The 14,257-nt window shown below is 37.2% G+C and overlaps 1 protein-coding gene and 1 non-coding gene across 2 annotated transcripts in view; both read right to left on the reverse strand.

The window, feature by feature from the left end:
• WNK3 (WNK lysine deficient protein kinase 3) overlaps positions 1-14,257 on the reverse strand; it is a 165,510-nt gene that overhangs the window by 91,259 nt on the left and 59,994 nt on the right. The window lies entirely within an intron of this gene.
• Positions 8,073-8,145, reverse strand: TRNAC-GCA (transfer RNA cysteine (anticodon GCA)). Its single transcript has one exon. It is a non-coding gene; the product is annotated as a tRNA-Cys (tRNA).

Raw genomic sequence — 14,257 nt, forward strand, 5'->3', positions numbered from 1 at the left:
ACAAGGGAAAAATGACAAATAACATACAAGGGAATTCCCATCAGGCTATCCACTGATTTCCCAACAGAAACTCTACAAGCCAGAAGGGAATGGCATGATATATTTAAAGTGATGACAGGGAAGAACCTACAATCAAGAATACTCTACCCAGTAAGACTCTCCTTCAGATTTGATGGAGAAATGAAAAGCTTATCAGAGAAGGAAAAGTTAAGAGAATTCAGCACCATTAAACCAGCTTTACAACAAATGCTAAAGGAACTTTTCTATGTAGAAAGCAAGAGACAGAAAAGACCTACAGAAAATAAACCCAAAATAATTAAGAAAATGGTTATAGGATCATATATATCGATTATTATCTTAAATGTAAATAGATTAAATGTGCAAACCAAAAGACATAGACTGGTTGGATGGGTGAAAACATGTGCATGTATGCACTTTCACTTACCTCATCATTCTGCTTGACATCCCAAATTGTATGTAATTATTTTATCTCGTTAACTTAATCGTGTTCCCATTATGGCTTGCAATTGTAATTATCTTTTATTGTTTGTCTGGCTATTGATTGTAAGAACCGATAAATATTTTTTACTATTCTGATTATGTAACTACTACTCACTTAATACCATTGTATCATGATTGGTCAACAGAAAAATATTAGAACTCTATATCACCAAAACTGGGATCTAATAGAAAACCCGGTAATGACTTTTTAAAATCCAGATGCATATCAGAAATATCTTGAAATTTTATGAAAAATACAAAGGCTCATGTATTGCTTTTGTACATCAGAGCTCCAGATATGTTTCTAATAAACAGTCATGTTTAAAAACAACTGGACTATATGATGATCTTTTACTTTTATCTAGTTTGTTTCACTTTTTCTATTTTGTATTCAGAGCTCCTATTTCATTTAGTTTATGTTCTAAAATTTTTCTATCTCTCCTATTTTTTGATGTTCTTTCTCAAGGATTTATCAAGTGTCATAACAAAGCTTTTGTATACATATATAGAAAACATGGATTTTTGCCTAACAAAAAAAATTATGTTTTGCTTCTACTTGTTTGACTTAATATGAATAGAAGGCTAGATGTCTAATTTAAAAATAGATATGCAACAAGCAACAAAAGTTTACTGTATAGCACAGGGAACTATAGTCAATATCTTGTAATAACCTATGATGGAAAATAATTTCAAAACTAATATGTGTCTATTTGTATAACTGAATCACCTAGTTGTGCACCTGAAACATTGTAGGTTAACTATACTTCAATAAAATATATACATTTAAAAAAATAGAAAGAGCAATCACTAAGTAAATTATATCCCAGTATACTCAAAACATTGTAAATAACAAGAAAGAGTTTGAAAAAATTTACAAGTAATCCACAGGAAAGCAAAACAAGAGAAATAGAGGAAAGAAAAACATGGGGGAAATGCAAATACTAAAATGACAGAGAACAGACTTATGGACATGGGGAGAGGGGAGCAGAGGGTGAGATGTACGGAAAGAGTAACATGGCAACTTACATTACCATATGTAAAATAGATAGCCAAAGGGAATTTGCTGTATGAATCAGGAAACTCAAGCAGGGGCTATGTATCAACCTAGAGGGGTGGAATGGGGAGGGAGATGGGAGGGAGTTTCAAAAGGGAGAGGATATATGCATACCGATGGTTGATTCATGTTGAGGTTTGACAGAAAACAGCAAAATTCTGTAAAGCAATTATCCTTCAATAAAAAATAAATAAAATTTTTAAAAAGTATGTAAAACTTTAAAATAAATTAAGTGATAGATTAAGTCCTAAGATACCAATAATTATTTTAAATGTAAACAGTCTAAATATGCCAATTAAAAGGCAGACATTGGCAGAGTAGATAAAAAGTCAAACCATGCCCTCCAGAAAGCAGTCATAAAAGGAACATACCTCAATATAATAAAAGCCATATATGATAAACCCACAGAAAACATTACCCTCAATGGTGAAAAATTGAAAGCATTTCCCTTAAAGTCAGGAACAAGACAATGGTGCCCACTCTCACCACCACTATTCAACATATTTTTGGAAGTTTTAGCCACAGCAATCAGAGAAGAAAAAGGAATAAAAGGCTGGGAGGGATTGGGGGCAGGAGGAGGAGGGGACGACCGAGGATAAGACGGCTGGATGGCATCACGGACTCGATGGACATGAGTCTGAGTGAACTCCGGGAAATGGTGATGGACAGGGAGGCCTGGCGTGCTGCAGTTCATGGGGTTGCAGAGTCAGACATGACTTAGCGACTGAACTGAACTGAATCAATGAATATAGTAAAGTTGCAGTATATAAAGTTAATACACAGAAATCCCTTGCATTGCTATACACTAACAATGAGAAAACAGAAAGAGAAATTAAGGAAACAATTCCATTCACCACTGTGACGAAAAGAATAAAATACTTAGGAATAAATTTACCTAAAGAAACAAAAGACCTGTATATAGAAAACTATAAAACACTGGGGAAAAAAATTAAAGAGGACACAAATAGATGGAGAAATATACCATGTTCATTGATTGGAAGAATCAATATAGTAAAAATGAGTATAATACTCAAATCAATCTATAGATTCAATGCAATCCTTATCAAGCTACCAACAGTAGTTTTCACAGAATGAGAACAAATAATTTCATAATTTGTATGGAAATATAAAAAAACCTCAAATAGCCAAAGCAATCTTGAGAAAGAATGGAACTGGAGGTATCAACCTACCTGACTTCAGACTATACTACAAAGCTACAATCATCACGACAGTATGCTACTGGCACAAAGACAGAAATATAGGTCAATGAAACAAAATAGAAAGCCCAGAGATAAATCCACACACCATGGACACACCTTATCAAAAATAAGGATCTTTGACAAAGAGGGCAAGAATATACAATGGAAAAAAGACAATCTCTTTAACAAGTGCTGGTGGGAAAACTGGTCAACCACTTGTAAAAGAATGAAACTAGAACACTTTCTAACACCGTACACAGAAATAAACTCAAAATGGATTAAAGATCTAAATGTAAGACCAGAAACTGTAAAACTCCTAGAGGAATACATAGGCAAAACACACTCCAACATAAATCACAGCAGGATCCACCATGACCCACCTCCCAGAGTAATGGAAATAAAAGCAAAAATAAATAAATGGGACCTAATTGAACTTAAAATCTTTTGCACAATGAAGGAAACTATAAGAAAAATGAAAAGACAGCTTTCAGAATGGGAGAAAATAATAGCAAATGAAGCGACTGACAAAGAATTAATCTCAGAAATATACAAGCAACTCCTGCAGCTCAATTCCAGAAAAACAAATGACCCAATCAAAAAATTGGACCAAAGAACTAAACAGACATTTCTCCAAAGACATACGGATGGCTAACAAACACATGAAAAGATGCTCAACATCACTCATTATCAGAGAAATGCAAATCAAAGCCACAAGGAGGTACCATCTCATGCAAGTCAGAATGGCTGCTATCCAAAAATCTACAAACAATAAATGCTGGAGAGTGTATGGAGAAAAGAGAACCCTCTTACACTGTTGGTGGGAATGTAAACTAGTACAGCCACTATGGAGAACAGTGTGGAGATTCCTTAAAAAACTGGAAATAGAACTGTTTTATGACCCAGCAATCCCACTGCTGGGCATACACACCGAGGAAACTAGAATTGAAAGACACACAGCACTGTTTATAATAGCCAGGACATGGAAGCAACCTAGATGTCCATTAGCAGATGAATGGATAAGAAAGCTGTGGTACATATACACAATGGAATATTACCCAGCCATTAAAAAGAATACATTTGAATCAGTTCTAATGAGGTGGATGAAACTGGAGCCTATTATACAGAATGATGTAAGCCAGAAAGAAAAACACCAATATAGTATACTAATGCCTATATCGGAGAAGGCAATGGCACCCCACTCCAGTACTCTTGCCTGGAAAATCCCATGGGTGGAGGAGCCTGGTAGGCTGCAGTCCATGGGGTCGCTAAGAGTCAGACATGACTGAGTGACTTCACTTTCTGTTTTCACCTTCATGCACTGGAGAAGGAAATGGCAACCCACTCCAGTGTTCTTGCCTGGAGAATGCCAGGGACGGGGGAGCCTGGTGGGCTGCCGTCTATGGGGTCGCGTAGACTCAGACACGACTGAAGCGACTTTGCAGCAGCATCAGCAGCAACGCATATATATGGAATTTAGAAAGATGGTAACGATAATCCTGTATGCGAGACAGCAAAACAGACATAGATGTATAGAACAGTCTTTTGGACTCTGTGGGAGAAGGTGAGGGTGGGATGATCTGAGAGAATAGCATTGAAACATGGATATTAACATATGTGAAACATTGCCAGTCCAGGTTCGATGCATGAAAAGGGTGCTCAGGGCTGGTGAACTGGGATGACCCAGAGGGATTGGATGGGGAGGGAGGTGGGAGGGGTGTTCAGGATGGAGAACACATGTATACCCATGGCTGATTCATGTCAATGTATAGTGAAAACCACTACAATATTGTAAAGTAATTAGCCTCCAATTAACAAATAAATTAATTTAAAAAAAAGCCAAACCACGATGGTGTGGTCACTCACCTAGAGCCGGACATCCCTGAATGTGAAGTTAAGTGTGCCTCAGGAAGCATTACTACCAACAAAGCTAGTGGAGGTGATGGAATTTCAGCTGAGCTATTTCAAATCCTAAAAGATGATCCTATGAAAGTGTTGCACTCAATATGCCAGCAAATTTGGAAAACTCAGCAGTGGCCACAGGACTCAAAAAGGTCAATTTTCAGTCCAATCCCAAAGAAGGGCAATTCCAAAGAATGTTCAAACTGCCATACAATTGTGCTTATTTCACATGCTAGCGAGATTATGCTCAAAATCCTTATAGCTAGACTTCAACAGCACATGAATTGAGAACCTCCAGATGTTCAAGCTGCATTTAGAAAAGGCAGAGGAACCAGAGATCAGGTTGCCACCATATGTTGGATAATGTAGAAAGCAGGGAATTTCAGAAGAACATCTACTTCTGGTTTATTGAGTACACCAAAGCCTTTGACTGTGTGGATCACAATAATCTGTGGAAAATTCTTAAGGAGACAGGAATACCAGACCACCTTACGTGCCTCCTGAGAAATCTATATGCAGGTCAAGAAGCAACAGTTAGAATTGGACATGGAATAACAGCGTGGTTCAGATATGCAGATGATACCACTCCAATGGTACAAAGTGAAGAGGAACTAAAGAGCCTCTTCATAAAGGTGATATGGGAGAGTGAAAAAGCTGGTTTGAAAATCAACATTCACATATCTAAGATCATGGCATCCAGTCCCATCACTTCATGGCAAATAGAAGGGGAAAAAGTGGAAGCAGTACCAGATTTTAGTTTCTTAGGATCCAAAATCACTGCAGACAGGGACTGCAGTGATGAAATTAAAAGATTCTTGCTCCTTGGAAGGAAAGCTCTGGCAAACCTAGACAGCATATTAAAAAGCAGACACATCATTTACTTTGTTCACAAATGTATGCATAAGTCAAAGCTACAATTTTTCCAGTAGTCATGTAAGGTTGTGAGAGATGGACCATAAAGAAGGCTGAGCGCCAAAGAACTGATGCTTTCAAATTGTGCTGGAGAAGATTCTTGAGAGTCCCTTGAACAGCAAAGAAACCAAACCAGTCAATCCTAAAGGAAATCAACCCTGAATATTCATTGAAAGGACTGATGTTTAAGCTGAAGCGCCAATACTTTGGCCACCTGATGCAAAGAGCCGACTCATCAGAAAAGACTCTGATGCTGGGAAAGATTGAGGGCAGGAGGAGAAGTGGGTGGCAGAGGATGAGATGGTTAGATAGCATCACTGACTCAATGGACATGAATTTGAATAAACTCTGAGAGATGATAGAGGACAGAGGAGCTTGACATCATGCTGCAGTCCATGGGGTCACAAAAGTTGGACATGACTTAGCAACTCAACAACTACAAATGTGCTTTTTGCAAGAAACTCACTTCAAACATAAGATAAACAGGTTGAAAACTGAAGGATGGCAAAAGATATATCATGCTAACATTAGTCAAAAGAAAGCAGGAGTGGGTATGTAATATCAGAAAATGTAGAATTCAGAGGAAAGAATTACTAAGCATGAAGTTATAGGGCTATAACACTGATTAAAAGATCATCATACTTAATGAAGAAACATTGAAAGCTTTCTCACTAAGATCAGGAACAACACAAGGACATCCCTTCTCATCGCTTCTATTCAACATGGTACTGGAAGTTCTAGAAAAAGCAATTAGGAAGAAAAAGAAATAAAAGGCATCTAAATTGGAAAAAAAAAAAGATAATATCTTACATAAAGTCAAATGATGAATCCACCAAAAAACAAAAACAAAACCTATTAGAGCTAATAAACTAATTTAGTAAGTTACAAAATACCAGAACAGCATTCAAAAATCTGTTATATCTATATATCACCAATGAGCAATCCAAAAAGGAAATTAAGAAACCAATTTCACTTACAATAACATAAAAAATAATAAGGGTGTAAGACTTGTACACTGAAAACTATAAAATGTTGCTGAAAGAAATTAAAGAACACATAATTTAATGAAAAGATATCCCATGTTCATGGACTGGAAGATTATTATTAGGAAACAATACTATTGAGAACTAAATCAATCTCTATTAAAACCTGTATATTGGGAGGAGATTCTTTTTCTTTTTGCAAACTTGATTTTAAAATCATATGGAGGTGCAAGCGACACAGAAGTGCCAAAATAGTTTTGAAAAAGTAAAACAAAATTGGAGGACTCATGCTTATATATTCAACTGATTTTCATCAAGAGTGCTATGTCTTAAAACAAAAGAGTGCCAAGTCTATTCAATAGGGAAAGAATACAGAAGGTCTTTGACTTTTGTTCTTTGACACAACATTTTTTCTAACCATATAATGGTGTGAAAGCAATACACATTTAGTAGAAATTGTACTTTTATTTTTGAATATTGACTTCTCCTAGACTAACTATGTAGTATAATACTTTCCTGTGATGCTGGGTAGTGGCAGTGAGCCACAGCTCCTGAGTCAGCCATGTGATCATGAGAATAAACAATCAATACACTTACAACTATTCTGTTTTTCACTTTCAGTACAGTGCTCAGTAAGCTGCAAGAAATATTCAAGATTTTATTATAAAATAGGCTTTGTGTTAGATGATTTTACCCAACTGTAGGCTAGTGTAAATGATCTGAACACATGTAAGGTAGGCTAGGTTAAACTATGATGTTCAGTAAGTTAAGTGTATTAACAGCACTTTCTATTTCAATTTATGATGCATTTACATAGGATATAAGCCCATATTAAGACAGATGAAGGCCACTAAGTACACAAAAAGGTGCTTAATATCAGTCATCAGGGAAGCACAAATTAAAACCACAATAAGATACTACTACACATTCACCAGGGGGCTTCCCAGGTGGCGCAGTGCTAAAGAATCTTCCTGCAAATGCAGAAAATGCAGGAGACACAAGAGACACAGGTTTGATCCCTGGGTCAGGAAGATGCCCTGGAGTAGGAAATGGCAACTCACTCCAATATTTCTTGCCTGAAAAATCCATGGACAGAGGTGCCTGGCAGGCTACACTCCATGGAGTCACAAAGAATTGGACATGACTGAGCAACTAAGCACACACACACACATACTCACCAGAATAACTAAAATTAATGTTGGCAAGGGTGTGAATCTCTCATATATTGCTGGTGTTAGCAGCCAATTTGGAAAACTGAGAATTCTTAAAAAGTTAAACACCTATCCTATGACCCAGCAAATTCTACAACTGGGTATTATTCAGGAGAAATGAATACATGTATTAACAGAAAGACTTATACAAGAATGTTCATTACAGCTTTATTCATAATAGTGAAAGTGAAGTCGCTCAGTCATGTCCGACTCTTTGCGACCCTATGGACTATAGCCTATCAGGCTCCTCCATCCATGGGATTTTCCAGGCAAGAGTACTGGAGTGGATTGCCATTTCCTTCTCCAGGGGATCTTCCCAACCCAGGAATCGAACCCGGGTCTCCTGCATTGCAGGCAGACGCTTTTACCATCTGAGCCACCAGGGAAGCCCATTATGTATGGGAAGTGTATGTAATTCCAAAGGTAAATTAAAAGTAAATAAATAACAATAAAACAAAAAAACTGAGTTATATACCTTATCTTTTATTCATTATTTATCTCATGGATACTGAAACCACATTTACAATGTCAGCAAATTATGTATTGTCAAATTTAAAAGACCATCAATTTTTTCCATATAACATTGAAATGTATGTATATGTACTTTTTTCTAATATGATAATTTAGAAAAGTAAGTTATTGATTAGAAGTCCTAATACTAATTTTAAAGATATGCATTTTCCTCTTAATACATCTGTAGCTGTATCCCTCATATTTTGATGTCCTGTAGAGTTTTGCTTTTCATCCCATTAAAATAGCTCCCCCCAAAAAAAACTACTGATACACACAACATGGATCAATCTTTAAAACATACTGAATGAGAGAAATCCTACACAAGAGTACATACTGTGTGATTCCATTTCTATGAAGGTCTAGAGCAGGGTAAATTAATTTATGGTAAAAAAAAAAAATCAACAGTGGTCAACTGGTGGGAGGTGTGTGGTTGGACGCTGACTGGGAAGAGGCATGAAGGAAATTTCTGAAGTAATGGCAATATTCTTTATCATATGGGCAAGCTATAGCCTGCAAGCCAAACCTGGTACACCAACCATTTTTGTGAATAAAGTTGTACTGGAACATAGTCATGCCAAATATTTTACATATTGTTTATGGCTGCTTTCACACATGCAATAGCAGAGTTGAGTAAATGCAATGGAGACTACATAGACCACAAAGCTTAAAATAGTTACTATCTAAACTTTACAGAAAATGTTTGCCAACATCTTTTTGTACATTGATAATGGTTTGGGTTACAGAGGTGTAAGCATTTGTCAAAACTCAAAGAATTATGATCTCTGCATTTTACTGCACATAAATTTAAACTAAAAAATATAAATAAATACTGAATTCTAGTCAATGATATGCATGCTGAAGTATTTATAGATGAAATATACTAATGTCAGCAACTTTAATTTTGAATTTACTGATAAATGGATAAAGTAGTTGATAAGAGATAGACCAAATACAACAAAAGTTAACTGTATAATCTGGCTGGTAGATATATGTACGTTCACTTTTTCTTCAACTTTTCTGTATCTTTGAAATTCTTCTTAATAAAATGCTGGGGGGAAATTTTTAATTTGTTGTTCAGTCACTCAGTCATGTCCAACTCTTTGCAACTCCATAAGCTGCAGCATGCCAGGCTTCCCTGTCCTTCACCATCTCCTGGAGCTTGCTCAAACTCATGTCCATTGAGTCGGTAATTCCATCCAACCATCTCGTCCTCTGTTGTCCCCTTCTACTCCTGCCTTCAATCTTTCCCAGCATCAGGGTCTTTTCTAATTTTTAATTAGGTAAGGAATGTATACAACACATGCCCACAGAAATGAACATTCCAATCTAAAATACCTTGTGAAAAAATTTATTCTAAAGAAATGTCCTAGAATAGCATGATTTGAAGAAACTTCCACTCCAAAGATCTTTATTAATCCTTGATCATTCCTGATAGAAGTCAACATGCACACATTAGAATTCATTATAATTTATGCCCCTGATGAAGAAATTTCATAAAATACACAATACTTAAGATCATAGCTGTTTAAAACAGTAATATCACCAGTAAAAAGAAAAAAAAAAACTCTTATATTACAGCACATCTATTACTTAAGGACCTCAAAGCATTTTATTAGCTAAACTCAATAAATTCAGTCTTTAGAAATACCTGAATCAGAACAGAAGAGAAAAAATAAAGTGAATTCTCAGTTCCTACCTTTAATTAATTCAATCAATCCCATGAGTTAACTACATCTCACTGAAGTCATCATGTTCTTTTACTCAAATTCTGGCACGAAGAATAGCTATCTATTAAAGACGATGGATAATATAATAATTAAAGGGCACAGCCTCTGCAGCTAGGTGGTCTGGGTTGAAATCCTGGCCCTCTCATATGATACTCAGAAAGTTATTTAACCTCTCTGAACCTCAATTACCCTTAATGAAAGCTACTATTCATAGGGTTGTTTTGAGGATAGTATACATAAAGCCATTAGAACAGTATTTGGCACCTAAGAATCACTCAATAGTTCTCATTATTATCATCCCATAAAATCAAATGGTTTATAATAAATGTAGAACAGTAAGATAGCCATAGGTTTGAAAAATATTAGGACTTGCTGTTCTTCAAACATGCGAAACCCACTTCTCTCTCAAAGTCCCTCTGCCTGAAATGTGCACTAAGGACTCCCTCACCTCTTTCAAGTGTGTGCTCAATTTGTCAACCTTCTCAATGAGGCCTACCCAGATCATCACCTTATTTAAAATTGCAACCCACTTTCCTCCTTACCCTGCTCCACTGAGCAAACTCCAGGAGAGAGTGAAGGACAGGGAAGCCTGGTGTGCTGCAGTCCATGGGGTTGCAAAGAGTCAGACACGACTGAGTGACTGAATAACAATTCTGTACTGTATTATATAATTTACTTTTTATTGTGGTTATTGACAGTCTCCCTGCATTAGGCAACAAAACTCAATGACAGAAAGAATTTTTGTCTTTTATTTGCTGATATATTCCAAGTAGGTGCTCAAATATTTTTTGTTAGCATCATCTGGTCTAATCCCTTCACTTCTTTCATGAAGAAATGCCAAAAAGACTTGAATCAAGGCTACCTACTGATTAAGGGAAAAAGCCAGGAACAGGGACTGTGACTTCCAGTCCCAATGCCATTTTTACTATAGCTCACTATATCCTGGATCCTTGAACATTACAGAAAATGCACAATCATCCATATTTTTCCCCCAGAAGAATTTACCTTTGAAATTTCTTGGCCTTGCAAATACTGCTCTGTTCGTAACAGAGAAATGCTCTGAGAGGCAGTAGAAGCCTGTACTGGAATACTAAGTGGCGACAAATGAACAGAAGAAGATGGCCAATTTGTAAGGTCTATCCCAGAACTGGATGAGAGTCTGGTGTTGTAATTGTGTTTCTGATGACCCAGAACCAAATGCTAAGCTAGAAGATGACTGCCACTGTGGCTGGACAGCAGACTACTGCTGAATGCATGCTGGCTGGTGCTGTGCTAGGTTTCTTTGCAGGGGAAACGTTTAATTCCTGTCTAATGCCAGAGGCACTCGAGGCTATTCAAAAGGCTGTATTACATGCTGGTGCTTCAGTGCCACTGGTTGCAACTGTTCTTGCAAAGGATATATAATCAGGGCCACATCTGTAATGGCTTTTGGAATACCTGGTAGTGGCTGAATCTGGTTAGGTGCATGTGAATGAGGTACCTGCTGTTGGAAAGCAGCATGTTGGATATAAGGACTGCTGTTGATTTAGAGGACCTTCTTGAGTACACAATGGCTTTTCAGTGCTTGCCTATGAGACAAATGAGTCATCTGCTGATGATGAAAGAAAGCTGAGTGAGAAGCCTGGCTTCTTGTTAATATGATTGGAAATGCTGTGCAGTGAAGTGTGGGGGGTAGATCTGGGTCTTTGAAGAGGCCTATGAAGGACATTTGTGCCGGGTGTTGAAGCTGTCCTTCCACAGCCCTCTGAGATGTAATGCTAATTGAATGGGCTTTTAGCTGCTGGTGCCCAAAACTGACATCTGTTTGTTGGGTAGGCTAAATTCTACACATTAAATAAAGGCTCTATAGAATGTGTTTGTGTATCTAAGGTTAATGTTAAATATAACATGTCTTTTGCTCCAATGTTGAAGAATCTTGGGGTTGTGTTAAATAAGCTTGTTGCTCAGAAGTCTGTACTACATAAGGTGGTACTGAGTAAAAGTCCTGATCTGCAGTTTGTAATATGTATTTGCTTGCCATCAGAAGAATTTACTTTGTATACTCGCTGGGTGATGAAGGTTGTCTGTTAAGTTGTCTAGATGGTGTAAGCAGTGTGTCCTGAATAAGGGACATACTCAAATGCCTGGTAAGCAGGCTGTTCTATAGATTTCACAGGGTAAGCTGCTTAGATCATACATTCTGGTTGGTCTGGAAAAGGAGACCAAACCAGAGGTTCCACTGTATAAACAGGCTGCCCTTGGGCTGGGGCAAATGAGAGGGCTATGCCACAGGTAGGGCTGGATAAGAAGTCTATAGAATAGGTTGGTTGTGATGCTAGTGGTTGGATAGTGTAAACAGGATGCTCTGGGATGGTAGTAAATAAATAGGCTGTGTCGAAGCCTTTATTGGGTAAGTAGGCTGTCATGGGTTAAGAAGCTTATTCCTCAAAAGTTATCACAAGAGGCAGCTGCTCAGGAGCATTCAATAGGAAGGATGGCAGTTCTGCAGGTGGTCCTGAGTAAATGTGTTGAACAGAATAAGATGGTGGTTCCAGGGCCTGAATGACACTGCCAACTTACATTAGTTTCAGATTTTTCAGAGTATAATCCCACTGAACATGTTTCTGTGGTGATGCTATCAAGTTGGTGTAAAAGTAATTGTGGTTTTGGCATTGTTGAAATTTGCTGTTTGATATTGGATACATTCTTAAATGTGGCTATGTTATATATTATTTTAATGCACATTTCTTGCTTTATTTTTTTGCTAATAACTTATATATTGATTGCTGTTTATTTTATATTTTAGACTATGGAAATAATGTTAGACAAGAAGCAAATTTGAGAAATTTTCTTATTTGAGTGCAAAATAGGTCATAAAGCAGCAGAGACAACTGACAACATCAACGACGCATTTGGCCCAGGAATTGGTAACGAATGTATAGTAGTGGTTCAAGAAGTTTTTCAAAGGAGATGAGAGCCTTAAAAATGAGGAGCATAGTGGCCAGCCATCGGAAGGTGACAACGACCAACTGAGAGCTATCATCAAAGTTCATCCTCTTACATGGGAAATTGCCAAAGAACTCAATGTTAGCCATTCTACAGTCATTCAGCATGTGAAGCAAATTGGAAAGGTGAAAAAAGGTCAGTAAGTGGGTGCCTCATGAGCTGACTGAAAATCAAAAAATCATTGTTTTGAATTGTCATCTTTACTTATTCTACATAACAACAATGAACAATTTCTTAATCAGACTGCGACATGCGACAAAAAGTGAATTTTATACAACAACCAGAAGTGACCAGCTCAGTGTGAAAAGACGCTCCAAAGCACTTTCCAAAGTCAAACGTACCAAAAAAAGGTCATGGTCAGTTTGGTGGTCAGCTGCCAGTCTGATTCACTACAGCTTTCTGAATCCTGGAAAAACCATTATATCTGAGAGATATGCACAGCAAATTGATGAGATGCACTGAAAACTGCAACACCTGCAACCAGCATTGGTCAACAGAAATGGCCTAATTCTTCTCCATGACAATGCCCGAACACACGTTACACAACCACACTTCAAAACTTGGAAGAAATAGATTAGGATATTTTGCTTCATCTGCCATATTCCCCTGACCTCTTGCCAACTGACTACCACTTTTCAAGCAACTTTTTGCTTGAAAAAAAGTTGCTTGACAACTTTTTGCAGGGAAAATGCTTCCACAACCAGCAGAAGGCAGAAAATGATTTCCAAGAGTTCATTGAATCCTGAAGCACAGATTTTTACACTAAAAGAATAATCAAACTTAGTTTTCATTGGCAACAATGTGTTGACTGTAATGGTTTATAGTTTGATTAATAAAGATATGTTTGAGTTCAGTTATAATGATTTAAAATTCATGGTCTGAAACCACAATTACATTTGTAACAATCTAATAAAAGATGCTTGCTCCTTGGAAGAAAAGCTACCACAAACTTAGACAACATATTAAAAAGCACAGACATCACTTTACCAACAAAGGTCTGTATAGTCAAAGCTATGGTTTTTCTAGTCATCATGTATGGATGTGAGAGTTGGACCATAAAGAAAGCTGAGCACCGAAGACTTGGTGCTTTTGAAGTGTGGTGCTAGACAAGACTCTTGAGAGTCCCTTGGACTGCAAGGAGATCAAACCAATCAATCTTAAAGGAAATCAGTCCTGAATATTCATTGGAAGGACTGATGCTGAAGCTGAAGCTCCAGTACTTTGGCCACCTGATGCAAAGAACCAACTCATTGGAAAAGGCCCTGATGCTGGG

The sequence above is a fragment of the Capricornis sumatraensis genome, chromosome X (genome assembly GCF_032405125.1).
Source record: "Capricornis sumatraensis isolate serow.1 chromosome X, serow.2, whole genome shotgun sequence".
In the NCBI taxonomy this organism is placed as follows: Eukaryota; Metazoa; Chordata; class Mammalia; order Artiodactyla; family Bovidae; genus Capricornis; species Capricornis sumatraensis.